The following is a 15104-nucleotide window of genomic DNA, read 5'->3' as shown; positions in this document are numbered from 1 at the left end:
GTAAAGAGGAAGTGTTGGTAATACATGTCAAATACGACCAAATGCAGACCTTTTTCCTTTCTGTAGGAAGATGCAGAAAATGTCTCAAATTACACATGCCCTTCAAAAGTTTGAGCAAGTCTGCTCTGAAGTGTCAAGGGCTTCAAAGCCCTGTGCTGGGAGAAAACTGGAATGCAGCATTTCCTGGAGCTACACCATGTAGCCACATTCTCTGGCTTTCAGCACAGCTTCCCTCAGCTAAAGTAAAGAGCACAAAACTGGGAGAAAACTCAGAGGTAAAATAAACCCCACAGAGACAACACCTACAGAGAAACAACTGCTTGGCATATTTTCTCACTTTTATTCCCCTTTTGGAGCATCTGAGATAAGCTGCCCATCTGTGCCACATAGCTGTCACCACGAACCTCAGGACTAACCCACAGGGATGGCCCCTCTCCCACAGAAGGGGATGCAGAGTACCTTAAGCTGGACATTATGGACTCCCCACCCCTATCCCACTGAAAAAATGCACATACTCTATACTCAACAATTTTGTTCAGTACCAGGAGGGCCAGGGACCCCAGAAAACCACCCAGGGAGAGCCAAGGTAAGAATCCCTGTTTTGCCTGATATATAACCTGCCCTCTTGTAAACTATGAATAAAGTCCATTTTATTAAAATACCTGTGGAGTTTTCAGAAATGCACAAACATCCTTTCAGACTATCTTCACCCATCTAAGGTGAAATTAAATACTGTTTTTAAAAAAGAAAGCAAAGTTATTGTTTTTTCATTTTTTTTTTTTAAGATGGGGTTTCACCATGATGGCCAGGCTGGTCTTGAACTCCTGACCTCAGGTGATCCACCCACCTCGGCCTCCCAAAGTTCTGGGATTACAGGCGTGAGCCACCGCGACCGGCCTCTTTTTTCATATTTTAATTAATGACAAATGTTATTAGGAACAAAGTCTGGAGAGGAAAAGCCCTTCGGTTTTTTTCTAGAAACTGCCAAGATCTTCAAATAAATAGCGTGAACCACAGTTTTATTCATAATTAATAAAAGCAACTTCAAAATTTAAAAAAAAATTAAAGAAATAAAAATAAATAGGCTGGGCACAGTGGCTCACGCCTATAATCCCGCCACTTTGGGAGGCTTAGGCAGGTAGATCACCTGGCGACAGGAGTTCATGACCAGCCTCACCAACATGCCAAAACTCCATCTCTATTGCAAATATAAAAATTAGCTGAATATCATGGCACATGATATTCATGTGCCATGGGGTTACATGGCACATGCCTGTAACCCCAGCTCCTTGGGAGGCTGAGGCAGTAGAATTGCCTGAACCCAGGAGGCAGAGGTTACAGTGAGCCGAGATTGCGCTACTGCACTCCAGCCTGGGCAACAGTGAGAATCCATCTCAAAAATAAAACAAAATAAAGTAAAATAAAATAAACATACTTCAGAGTCAGAACAAGTATCTGTAATTAAAAATTTCCAGCATATAGCTAAGGCTTCCATTAAAATTTAGACCTGCTGCCTCCCTTCATTTTAAAAAGATAACTTAAAAAAAAAAGTCCACCGAGTGGCTTCCCTGAAGCACACAGGACAGCAAGGAAGAGAGAGGATGGCTTTAGAGCAAGAGGGCTAGGCTGAGAGACTTGACCTTGAAACTTCCATCCTCTTGCCCTTGGGTATAAATGATTTGAATATTGAGAATGTCTTGCAATAAAGCCAAAGTCACTAGGTTGTTTGTTTTGGGTTCTATTAGGCCTCAGGGATTCACAGAGCTTGAAGAGTGGAAAAATACAAGAGTTCTTAGAAGAAACTTTAAGATACCCCTTACCTCCATCACCAATGCCTCAGAAAAAAAAAGAAAGACTAGTTGCACCCTAAAGATGACTCCTGTAGGTGAAATGCGACAGAAAGGCTAGGTCTTTGTGGTGTTGGTAAAGGCTGCTAAATTTTTGGATTTGCACTCCCACAAGATTTACGCAAAGCCAATGAAGGCAGGAAGACTAGGAGAGGGCGGAAGTCCCTCTGTGGGGGTAAGGAAAGGCCAGCCCCCAAGCCCCAGGGGAGATAAGGAACAATGCTATGTGAAGCCAGACCCAGAAGATTAAGGGGCGGGTCTCCAGGTCTAAGGAGATAGCAATGAAGAGATGAAAGATAAGAGCTGCATCCCAGTTTCTGAAAAACCTAAAAGTGTGTTTTTTTGTTTTTGTTTTTTTGAGACAGTCTCATTCTGTCACCAAAGCTAGAGTGCAGTGGTACAATCTGTAACCTCTGCCTCCCTGGTTCAGGTGCTTCTTGTGCCTCAAACCTCCCAGGTAGCTGGGATTACAGGCCTGTGTACCACTATGCTCGGCTAACTCTAAATTTTACATTTTTAGTTGAGACTAAAACTGGGTTTTTAGGATTTAGCCATGTTGCCCAGGCTGGTCTTGAAAGCCTGGCCTCAGGTGATCCACCCACTTCAGCCTCCCAAAGTGCTGGGATTACAGGCAAAAACCTGAGGGTTCTTTTTTTGTTGTTTGTTTTTGAGACAGTCTCATTCTGTCGCTGAGGCTGGAGTGCAGTGGCACGATCTTGATCTCGGCTCACAGCAACTCTGCCTCCCAGTTTCAAGTGATTCTCCTGCCTCCTGAGAACCTGGGATTACAGGTGTGCACCACCATGCCCAGCTAATTTTTGTACTTTTATTAGAGATGGGGTTTCACCATGTTGGCCAGGGTGGTCTCGAACTCCTGACCTCAGGTGATCCACCTGCCTCGCCTTCCTAAACTGTTGGGATTACAGGCGTGAGCCACTGCGCCCAGCCTCCTGAGGGTTCTTAAAGTGAAATCTAAACTCTGTCCTAAAGCCCCCAGGAAACATGGAATAAGTTTAGATTCCTAGAATGATGGTTGAGACTCTGGAAGAACGTTCTCACAACGATAGAACAGTGGGTTTTACAACACTTGAGACCAGGATGGGCACAGTGCAGAGCCTCCACAACGCCCACAAATACTTGGGATGGCTGATCCATGCTATGTGCGAGCCTAGTTGATCAGTTCAGGCCAACCCAGGACAGGCTAAAAGTTTGAGTTAACAGTTCAGACACTAAAATGGTCTGAGCTATGAGGGAGTTTGATGAACAGCAAAGGCATCTCTTGAAGGATGGGCTGAGTCTTGGCTAGGCTGGAGGCAGAATTAAACCAGGCTAAATGTTCCACCAGGGACATGACTGTTCTCTGCCTGTAAAGCTCGGGGCAAAACTGTCTCTTCTAACCACCTCACATGTGCTCTGAAGGCTGAGACAGCTGTGATGACGACTTTGAGTTCCAGGAAGTTGATGTGTTTCTTGGCTTAGGGTTCAGGCTATGCCCTGGATAGGGCAGCAACCCATGAAAGTCAACCCCCTCACCAACAACCCGTGGCTGGCACAGACTTTGGTAAGACAGGAGCCTTAGAATGTCACACAGCGCCTCTCAGCATCTAAGCAGGATCTACTCCATGGGGCACCGTAAGCTGCTTCAGCCAACTCTGATCTTCTCTTCCTGGGTAAGAAGGGACTCCTAGGAGGTGGAGGGGAGTTGAGCATGGTGGCTCATGCCTATAATCTCAGCACTTTGAGACGCAGAGGCAGGAGGATCACTTGAGGCCAGGAGTTCAAGATCAGCCTGGGCAACACAGCAGAACCCCTGTCTCTAATTAAGAAGAAGAAGAAAAAAAAAAGAGGTGGAGGGGATGAATCCCTTGGTACAGGCCACATTCAAGACACAAGTGCAAGAGGTAAAGGGGGGCAACAAACTTGGGACCCAAGATACATGTCAGCCCCCTCTGGGTGTCTTCTGAGCTCCAAATCATTCCTACACTCTCATCCTTTTAAGACTACAGCAAGCCAGACACAGTGGCTCACGCCTGTAATCCCACCACTTTGGGAGGGTGAAGTGGGAAGATCACTTAAGACCAGGAGTTTGACACTAGCCTGGGCAACAAAGTGAGACCATATCTCTACAAGATATTTAAGTATTAAGCAGGTATGGTGGTACCCTCCTGTAGTCTCAGCTATTTGGGAGGCTGAGGCAGGAGGATCACATGAGCCCAGGAGTTTGAAGCTGCATTGAGCTAAGATGACGCCACTGCACTCAAGCCTGGTCAACAGTGCAAGACTCTATCTCAAAAAAAAAAGACTAATGGTCAAGCTCTTTAACCTGCTATTCAAGGGTCTCCATGCTCTGGCCTCAGTCCACCTTCTGGCTCCATCACACACCAGTCCCCATGGTCAGTTCCTTTCCCCAGAATATCTGCCTGCACTCCTCTCACAACCCTATCCCTCATGGCCACGTTCCACATGACTCCCACTGACTCATGGCTCTTGGTTCCAAATTCCAAGACACACTTAACTACTAATTCTGCCATCACACTTAATGATGGCTAACAATTTTTAAGCACCATGTGCCACATGCCACGTGTATTGTCTCATTTGATCCTCATAACAACAACCATATGAGGATTATTCCCACTGTGTAGCCATAAAAACAAGGGTTGAGAGGGGCTGAGTCACATGTTTCCAAGATCCTAGAGCTGTTGCATGGTACAGCAATGTAATAAATCCAGTTTCTGAACTCTGTTGAATTTATTTTGGAAAAGTGTGCGACTCCTGGCCCGTGGCTAGAAAGCACAGGTGTGCTCCCTTAGTCACATTCTCTGACTTCTAATAATCTCGCTCTGCATCATTGCTACCCTTACAGATGCTCAGCACCTGGCTTTCCATTTCCACCCCCTGTCAAGGCAGGAAGGAGGAGCACTCTCCTCCCCTCCACCTCTGCCTTCCTCTCCCTGGCAAGAGGCAGGACTGGACTTTCACCACAGTCTAAAAGGTTCACTGCAGCGGGCAACAGTTTGGAAACACTATGCTTGCTCTGCAAAGTGATGGGGCACTTCATGTTCTATACCCTTGTGTTCTAGAAGCAGCCAAGCAAGGGAGGCTCTGCCTGAATCCTGAACAGTCCAGTCCTATCTGACAGGCTGACCTCACAGAGAAGATCCACCAACATGATGCAGGGAGAAATTAACTACTACAGACCCTTGACCAAGCCCCAAGAGCAGGAGTATCCAGCCCTTTATTAGAAATGCAAATTCTCAGTTCCCCACCCCAGACCTACTGAGTCAGAAAACCTCTGGGGGCGGGTGCAGCAGTGTGAGTTTCTGAGTTAACAGCTCTCTAGAGGCTTCCCAGCCCTGAGAACCAGCTCATGAAGTGCAGGATTTCCCTGAAAACCTTCCTTTAGTGAGAATTTGGGAGAAGCTCCTTGGCTTATTATACACCTCCAGAGTAAAAACCAAGGCCCTGGAACAGAAACAAAGATCCATTCCAACTTTGGTTTTACCTACTACAATAAAAAATAATAAGAAATAAAGGACAGGGAGGAATGAATTTATGCAGGGCTTCCTCAGAAACAAAAACACATGAGAGGTGGGCTTCAGACAGGCAAGGCCAGCCTGCAGCGCGTGGCTGGGAAAACCATGTGGCCTGGGCCTTCTTGCAACCCTGGATCCTAAAAGCCTTCTCTCCAGCAAATGGCAGTTGCCAAGCATGTGCTACTTTCCGAAAATCTCCCTGGAGGAGGCTGTGGAATCAATTACCTCCAAACCTGAGCCCTTCAGCCAGGATTCCTGATGGCCCCAGATACCTTTCCTAGCCTCTCTGCTGCTCCTGGGCAGTGAGGAGTGAGCAACAAGGGGAAGGTAAGGGGGAGAACAGTTAAGGAGATGACCTCAAGGGGAGGCAGGCAGCCCTGAGGTTCTCTCCTACAGCCTTAGAAAGAGCTCACCATCTACTACAGTTTCTCTCTTAATGGGACCTGAGGGTGGAGGAAGGAAAATCAGAGGTTATTTCCAACAGACCAGAGTGGCTGCTCCTTACCCTGACTATATTTCAGGTATCCCACTGATCTTGACCTGGAGCATTTTATTAGAAATAACACGGCCGGGCGCGGTGGCTCACGCCTGTAATCTCAGCACTTTGGGAGGCCCAGGCGGGTGGATCACGAGGTCAAGAGATCGAGACCATCCTGGTCAACATGGTGAAACCCCGTCTCTAATAAAAATACAAAAAATTAGCTGGGAATGGTGGCGCGTGCCTGAAATCCCAGCTACTCAGGAGGCTGAGGCAGGAGAATTGCCTGAACCCAGGAGGCGGAGGTTGCAGTGAGCCGAGATCGCGCCATTGCATTCCAGCCTGGGTAACAAGAGTGAAACTCCGTCTCAAAAACAAAAAACGAACAAACAAAAAAGAAATAACACAAGCTACTAATGCTCCTTTTCAGAAGGAATGTCGGTTGTTCTTAGGTAAAGGAAAACTTCAATATTTTGTAAAGTGTGGAGGAAGGAGCAGCTTAGGGCAGAGTTACAGGTTACATGCAGGAAGCAGCTTCTCTTAAAAATCTCTTGGACATTTAAATTATTACATTAAATACAACTTCAGCAGGGAAGCACACGTTAACTGGGAAGGCAGGGTCCCTGCCTACCAAAGTTATCTACATCAGTCAGACTATTTAAAACATGAGCCTTGAGAAAGGTGGGAGATTTTCTGAACAATGCCAGATAAAACCATCCTGTGGTACCCCATTCTTCTTCCTGCACCTCTCTGCAAGGTTCTATGCTTCTTTAAAGGAAGGAAATGGGCACAGTCCCAACAATAAGCTTTCTTGCTAGTACATGAGGACTATGAAGGAGCTGACTCCATTTCTTGTAGCTCTTCTCCAGGGAGCATATCTTCCTGCCAGTCTCTAACTACTGCCAGATTTCCAAGGCCAAGACACAGCTGCTAAATGGCAGCCATTTGTCACACAGCACCCTGCTCCCCTGGAAGGGACACAGCAGCCCTCGCACCCAACTGTGGGAAGAGCTGAGTCCCTGGCCCTTTCCCCAGGAAAGCCAGACTTTTCCTAAACATTGTTTTTCAGCCTGCCTGCCAGGACCCGGTATTTCATCACTTTCTTGCCTAACTCAGCAGAAATGTGTATCATTCTCTGAGTAGCCAAGGTGAACTATGTTCTAATAAGAGAGCACCCATGCTGGACCACAGGGGCAGAGGGCCCACAGGGCATCCTCATCTACCCCCAGGGCAGGGCAGGGCAGGGCAGGGTCTCTCCTGGGCCAAGGCTGAAGATGTACTTCAGGGGATTAAGTTGAGTAGCATCCCTGCCCTGTCCCACCCTAAGATCTGCTCTCCTGGCTTATCAGGTAGACACCAGGTACAAGAAAGGGTGGGGAGAGGCCTCCACAACACACCTTGGTTGAGGAATTTAAAAACAGAAAAGGATGTTGCATAAGTAACAGAAAATAGGATTCAAGTCAGAGTACACTGGAAGTCTAATATGCATCTAATTATGTTTTTTCCAGAGCACCTCTTTCCCTGATAACCTAGGGCACTGGCACTTGTGACATAAACTCTATGCTAGAAGTATGCTAGGCAATTTACATATATTTAATCCTCTCCCAACTCTTGTAAGGTAATGATTAGGCTATTTGCTAGATATAACACAGCTCTTAAAGGTCTAGCCCAGGTTGTCTGACTCCAAAAATCTTGTACTTTCTACTGTACCACAGAAAGGGTATTTGAAAAACCATTCAGAGAAGGGTCATTAGCAAGCTAGAGGATTGGGAAACCAAGTCAAGGGGAAAACTGGAAATGGCTAACAGAATGAAGACAAGAGCCAGCTACAAAAGCTGCAGGACTGATGTGTGGAAGAGGGGCACACTCATTGTATGGGTCCACCATGGCAGGAACGAGGCACAAACAAGCAACTCTGGAGCTCCACGATTCTTTAAACCAGGGCTTTGAACTAAGCCCTCAGATGGAAAGAGCCCAGATAAGGTAATGAGTTTGCTGTCCCAGGAGTCTTCAAGCAGAGGGTGGATAACCACTAGTTAATAAAAAGCAAACAAAAACCCCAGTCAGACAATGGATGGGAGACCAGGTTAGAAGACTCTTCTGACTTTCAGATTCTGCACTTCTAAGGGGACAATCTTTTATGCATAACACTTGCCCTCTCTGCATAATACCTTAAGATTCCAGAAGCATGCACAAGAATAAACCATCACAGCATAACTTAAAAAGTACATGACATGAGGAATTTTTTTTTTTTCAGATGGAGTCTCACTCTGTCACCCAGGCTGGAGTGCAGTGGCACGATCTTGGCTCACTGCAACCTCCGCCTCCTGGATTCAAGCGATTCTCCTGCCTCAGCCTCCCGAGTAGCTGGGATTACAAGCGTGCACCAGGACACCCCGCTAATTTTGTATTTTTAGTAAAGACGAGGTTTCAGTGTTACAGCTCTTTTAGAATTTGTCTAGCAGGCTTTCCGGTTTTTGCCAGAAAGCCCCCCGGCCAAAAAAAATTATTAAAAAAAAAGATGAGGTTTCACCACCTTGGCCAGGCTGGTCTCAAACTCCTGACCTCAAGTGATCCACCGCCCTGGCCTCCACAAGTGCTGAGATTACAGGTATGAGCCACTGCGCCCGGCCTGACACGGGGCGTCTTAAATCTTGGCCTGGAAACTCAGCTTGCCACCAGTGGAGCCACTGAACTCTGAGCCTCAGTTCTCCTAGCTGGAAAACGAAGCTGATAACACTGCCCTCCTTACCTTACAATACAGAAATCAAAGGAGTGATTATTAAAATACTTTGCAAACATTGTGGCATCCTCCAGTATGCGAACTATTGATGCTACACTATTTATCCTCCAATATTCCAGGTAGTCCCTGAGCTGATTCTCCCAACTCCTCAATTCACCCATCTGTTTCCTGTATTGGATTGCCAAAGCTTTGAAGGGAAGAGCTCAGCTTGATGGTCTTCTAAAAGAATTCCTGCCCCAGCCCACAAGTTGGACAATTTAAAATAAATATAATTTGGCTTTTCCCAAATGCAAATGCAATTCCCTGGACAACGAGAACAGCTGCTGACAGTCACCATGCTGTATGACAAGCAGGAAATAAAACCCCTCTGACTTCAGTTGCTGCTGAAACCAATCCTGGTCAGCTTCACATTCGGTTAATTACGGAAGTACACACTACTGGCTCCCACAAGGATGAAGCTCTTTCTTCCCTATATTCACCAAGCTGCTTCTCTCCCAAGTAACTGCAGCACCTGAATACAGCATGGCTGAAGACACCGTGACACTATATGGTAGAAATGGGAGTGTTCTGGACACATCTCTGGAGTTAATCTAAGTATCTTGTCACATTTCCAGCTTCTGGTAAGAAGCTAGGGTAAAGTTCAGTAGCAGTTTGCAGAGAGTTTTAGGCAATATCCTGCAACTCTTTCATAGGCCCTGAGGTCACAGGGCTGGCCTTTCTAATGTGCTCGGGGAAAGGGTGCAGCAGCAACAGGATTCTTCACTTTTCCCCAGAGGAGGAGCTGTCTGCAAGCTAAGCAACCCCAGGGCAGGTGGTTTACCTTAAATCTGGGCTTCTAATTCCCAGAATTCAGGGGAATTTCAGGATGATACTTCTTAGAAAACCAAAATGACTTGTGGAAGATAAAAATGTGTTTGAAATGCTTCTCCCCTAACAGCTTAGGAGAAGGCAGTGGAAGGAGGGGATCACATCTTTCCTCGCCCATTGGAAAAGCGGTCAGCTGTGGTCAAAATTTCACAGTGCGTAATCAGACATTACAAACCGTCAGCTGGGAATGACTGTGTGCGGTAAGGTGACCATGTCCAGCTCCCAGGAGCTGGATGGGCTGCCCTCTATGCCATATAACAGAAAGCCTTCCATTTCCTCACCCCCAATTTCGCCTCTAAGAAAAGTATTCACTACTATGCATATAAAGGAAAACAAATGCTCTGACATATAAGTGGTTGATAAGTGTTTATCACAAGCTAGCCAACCCAAAACACTAGCAAGCAAATGGGTTTTCTTAAAGTAAACTGAGCAAACCAAAAAGGACTAGCAGGCAGGATGGGCCGTTTTGGAAAGCCCATGTGCAGCTGGGAGAGGAGGTGACATGTTCCTGGACCAGCAGAGGCACCTTGGAAGGAGGGGGCTGGAGGCCAGGGCTGGCAGTGGGGGTGGGGAGTGGGGATTAGTTGAAGTCCTGGAGGAAGTCTGAGGCACACAGGCCCTCCAGGCAGTGATTAGTTCACAACAACTGCACTCCCTGGGGGGTCTAATTGCACAAAGGGCCACCCTGATCCACAGCCCAAGCCCCCAGGCCCGGCCTGAAACAAGCAGCATGTCTCCGAAAGCACATTTGTTCACTTGTTTGGATTGAGCTCACACCGGGCACCGAACATGCCCAGGCTCTTATTGTGAGTTCACATTTACACGCTCCACCCTGAGAAACAGATAACCCCTTTGCAAGCCCCCAAACTCCCCCCAAATGTTACAAAGAACAGGAAGGAAAACTGAGAAGGGGAGATAAACACGAGCAGGATGGTCTCTTCCTTTCAACTGTTTCATACCTGGGTGATAATTCGGCCAGCACCAGAAGTACGACTAAGAAGAGATGGGCACACTTCAGAGAAGCACAGCTGCCCTACCTGCTCATCTGCTCAGTCCAAGGACAGCTGGGCATGTCCACCCAGTCCCCACGGGTCAGACACACCTCAACAAGGAAAATCTCTGTAGCACACAGATTTGGAAACCCAAGCTGATGCCCATTTAACGTAAGCTGTTTAATGGGAACAATCCCAATCCAAAGCCTACCTCTACCAGTATTTTCATGACATGAAATTGTTTTGGCATACTTGTGAAGCCAAATCCTGCTCCTCAGAGTCTTCAACATGCTTGTGATCATAAAACTGAGCCAGGTCTTGCTCACCCCCTTTAATTTACTTGGAACACATGTGACAAAGGCACCTTCATGTTGTTCAAAAAGAACATCCCTACTCTTTCCTTTTATCTTCCCTTAACAGTTAGTCATCCAGTGATAGGAGGGGCCTAGCCTCCAACAGTCCACACTTTTATCTCCTGCTGACCACACGGAAGGCAAGGGCTGGACTTCCTGCAGCTCGCCTAGAGGGGCTGTTTGACTTGCTTAAAATACTTGCCTCCAGAGCCTCTTGGAACAATGCCCAAGCAACACCTACCCGGCATCCATTGCAGCTCCAACTCTAACAGCCTTCAAGTACAACCGACTAGCAATGCCTGTGCCTCTGTGTGGGAGAGGCTCAATGCTTCCAAGAAGAGAACTTACTTTCAGGGCTCACTTAGATATTTGCTTTCTGTCTACAGCAAATCCAAGAGTTATCTTCATCAAAGGCCAGAAACCCCAGAAGTTAGTTACAGCAGTTTAAGTTAAATGTAGTTTACACTACTATTTTTAAAATAATTCAGTAGCGTTTAACAGCATCCTTTAACCATTGGAACTGAAAGCAGTATACCATGTGCTTGCACAAGCAAATGGCCTGGAATACACTGGATCCCTCGGCTGTGGAGCAAGCCAGGCCGTGTTCTTTGATGTTCCTCCTGGCCCTAACTCTGCGCTTGAGATCTGACTCTGTGGGAAGGTCTAGGTGTTTTTAGGTTCAGACTCAAAAGCACTTCCATCTGCCTGGCGCTTACAGCTTTCCCGTGAATATCCAGGACTCAACACAAGCAAAATCCACTCTTTTGTGCATCGATCAAGTGGGTTGTGAGACTGTGCATGTCACTTATGAGATGGGATGACCTGAGGGAATTCACACATCAGTGGATAGAGTTCCTGACTCCCTGCCATACAAGGGTAGGAGTTCCATTTTCTTGGCATCCCATCAGTATACGTGAGGTTAATGTGTTCAGAAAATGATGAAATCAGATATTTACCACAGTCCCCCTGGAGTTCCTTTCTGGGATATAAAAGATCTTCCTAAAATCAATTAATGAAAGGAGAAATTTCCTTGCCCAAATACCTACCATTTAATCTCTAACAGTCACAGAGGTAAGAGAGCTGGGTAGGGAGTAATGATAGTAGGTAGGGAAGGCCATGGAGAAAAGGGTGGGAGGTGAAGAACAGAAGCCAGCTTATAGAATGAGTCCACGATCCCAATTTCTGTGCCAACTCTCCAGAATGAAGCCAGTATTTTTTAGGATCTTTTTTTTTTTCGAGTCTAGATAATAGATGAGTCAGACGGCATGTGCAGCAACCAGAGGAACCGTGCTGTCCCCATGCAGAACTGAGAACAGTGCCTCTATGTGGTCCCTCTCCTATAGCCACAGGACCCAGCCCTGAAGGTGACCCATGGGAGAATAGGAGCCAGCTTTTCGGCTCAACCCCACTGGCCAAACAGCAAATATTCTTCAGCATCCTCTATTCCCTCCCAGCCATGAAGTCAGGAACAAGCTGTACAGACAGAAAGAAAACAGAAAACTTGCGAAACAATGGCATCTACCTTGCTCACTGGATATGCCTGAGGAAACTTTTTCAAAGCCCTTGAAGATGCTTCATCACAACTCTGCAAAGAAAACGCGGTCTACTATACCCGGGCACACACATGTTCACACAAACCCAATTTCATGCTCTGCCAGCCCCAGAACTAAAACACAGAAGTCAAAAGAACAGCCTCAGTTACTAAACCAATTTAGAATGGGAACTAACACATTTCATAAATATTTCAGAGGCCAGTGACATCCTGGAGTGGTCCCAAACTAGAAACAGAAGTTTTCTAAGGGGGGAAAAAAAGGCTTAACAGATTATTCAAATGGCTACCTGGCTACAATGAAAATGTGGGAAAAAACTCGCCGTCTCTTTATTCCTTGTAGTTAACCTTTAATGCTCTGCTTTCATCAAGGGAAAAATAGTCCTTTCAAGGCTTCCCCCAAAAGACACTGCTAACTGTGGTGATGGCCTTCTTTTACCCTACTAATCAAGATTCACTTTTAATGAATGAGAGTTTGGAAGACAGATATGTAAGTGTGGTGGTGTGTGCCTGTAGTCCCAGCTACTCGGGAAGCTGAGGTGGGAGGATTCACCTAAGCCCTGGGAGGTTGAGGCTACAGTGAGCCTTGATAGTGACACTGTACTAGCCTAGGCAACACAGTGAGACTCTCTCTCAAAAAATAAAAAAATAATAAATAATAAAATAAAGTGGAGCAGTCTACTCAGTTTCCTGCAGCTGGAGTTGTTGTAGGCCCATCCTTGCTGCTTTCAGAGTGTGTCCAATCCACAGGCAGAGAAAAATGGGCATTCTCAGCATGTTGTTAAAATTAGTGGCTTAAAATATTCTATACTATTTGTGTACCCTAGACATAGGGCAATGTTTGGGATCTGTGCAAAAACCTGGGATATGATGACGATCATCCTCAGACATCCAAGGCTACTAACATTCCAGATGTCAGAACCACCAAGAGCTATAAGACAGAGAGCGCTGGCTTCCTGTGCGAGAAGAGACACGGAGAGTGAAATTTCAACTCCAGGGAACCTGGAGTATGAGCCAAACACCTCTAGAACTGCAGGGGCTCACCAGAGGTAAGCATCACTGAGCGCGAGATGAGGGCAGCAGAGCAAAAGCAGACCTGAACTTGAAGAAGAGATTCGCCTCCCAGTCACATGCAGAAAGCTGGAACACAGTGTGCAGAAAAAGCAGATGATTTGCTGAGTTTCTCACGATGCTGAGTTCATTCGTTTTCTTTTCTTGTTTTTTTTTTAGGGTAAACTGCCGTCTTTTAAAATGAGATGATAAAGACAGTAGATGGTGGAGATCATTTTTTAATGCCCTTACTTAGCAAAATAAAAAAACAGGAACCTTGTGTCTAAATGCAAAAGTTTTGCGTGTCTTGCTCATGAGAACAAAACCCCTGGGAGCCATCAGAATGAACCAGTGTGTTATGAGAAAGGAGGGAGAGTGGAGTGGGGGAAATGGCAAAGATGGGGCTGGGAGAATGATGCTGGGCTCAAGGTTCCATCTAAGAGCCATGAACTTTATCCTGTTGCTCTGGAAACCCACTGAAGGGCCCCTCCCCACCATTTTTAAAGCCCAGGATAAAATAATTGTATCCACAGTTTAAAAAGCTCTTGGGGCAGATTTTTAAGTGGACAATCAGAGGCATATAACCCAGTTAGGAGGCACTGCAATACTCTTAAGGCACAGGAGCATTGCAGCTGGTGCGTGGAGGCAATGCTGCAGAGGGGGAACCAAAAGGAGGCCAGGCAGGTGTCCAGAATGAACGGTAGGAGTTAGGAAGAGAATGCCTAGACAGGAGAGGTGAAGAGCATGGATGGTTATCAATAGGATTTAGAGGAGTTTTGTTTTAAAGAAAACCTACAAATAAATGTCCATAACCAAAATGCAGCAGATGGAGAAAAACAGGTGGTTTTGAGAGAGGTGGGAAAGGAGGGCTTGGGGGCCCCCAGGCACAGGAATATGAACCACAGCAAAACATAACACAAAACACAGGTAGCTAGATCAATATACATGTCAACTGTCAAACTGAACTCTATGAACAAAAGTGACCATCGGACACTGCTAACTGGAGGGTGGGTATAGTGGGGAGGACTGCTTAAAAAGATTACACAAAACTCTATCAAGTTTAAAACTTAAGAGAACAATAATATCCACCCATGTGACTTTCAAAGTGGCTAATATGACCAAGGGATTCAACTTTACAAAATTTTATTTAAGTCTAATTTAAATTTGAATAGCTATGTATGGCTAGTGGCTACTGCACTGGAAAGAATAGGTCAACGGTGTACCTTTTTTCTTCCAGTAATCTTGGATTGCTATATTATACAGATGCTCTCTGACTTACAATGGGGTTAGGACCCCATAAACCTGTCATAAGTTGAAAATATCCTAAGTCAAAAATTTATTTAATTCATCTAACCTACTGAACATTGTAGCTTAGCCTAGCCTACCTTAAACATGCTCAGAACACATACATTAGCCTACAGTTGGGCAAAATCATCTAAAACAAAGCCTGTGTTATAATAAAGTGTTGAATGTCTCATGTAATTTATTGAATACTGTAGGGAAACTAAAACAGAATGGTTGAATGGGTACTTCAAGTACTGAATGCGTTTTCATCATTGCTACTGAATATGTATCTCTCTCTTTCAAATCAAGTCTAACCATCCTAGGAACATCTGCAGTCTTTGTTTGCCTCCAGGGGTTTTTAAACCCTAAAGCAGGAATAAAGAGAATCTGGGATGGTTTTACCTGCAG

The 15104-nt window shown here is 45.8% G+C and overlaps 1 protein-coding gene and 1 non-coding gene across 9 annotated transcripts in view; one reads left to right on the top strand and one right to left on the bottom strand.

Annotated features, from left to right (window-relative positions):
• RREB1 (ras responsive element binding protein 1) overlaps positions 1-15104 on the bottom strand; it is a 152187-nt gene that overhangs the window by 80430 nt on the left and 56653 nt on the right. The gene's annotated exons all lie outside the window — the stretch shown is intronic.
• LOC135269334 (U7 small nuclear RNA) lies at positions 8290-8351 on the top strand. The gene has a single exon (XR_010337637.1). It is a non-coding gene; the product is annotated as a U7 small nuclear RNA (small nuclear RNA).

The sequence above is a fragment of the Aotus nancymaae genome, unplaced genomic scaffold (assembly GCF_030222135.1).
Source record: "Aotus nancymaae isolate 86718 unplaced genomic scaffold, 86718_ANA_hifiasm-v0.15.2.pri h1tg000051l, whole genome shotgun sequence".
NCBI lineage: Eukaryota > Metazoa > Chordata > Mammalia > Primates > Aotidae > Aotus > Aotus nancymaae.
The sequence above is the reverse complement of the archived record's forward strand: the minus strand, read 5'-3'. Positions and strand labels throughout refer to the sequence as shown.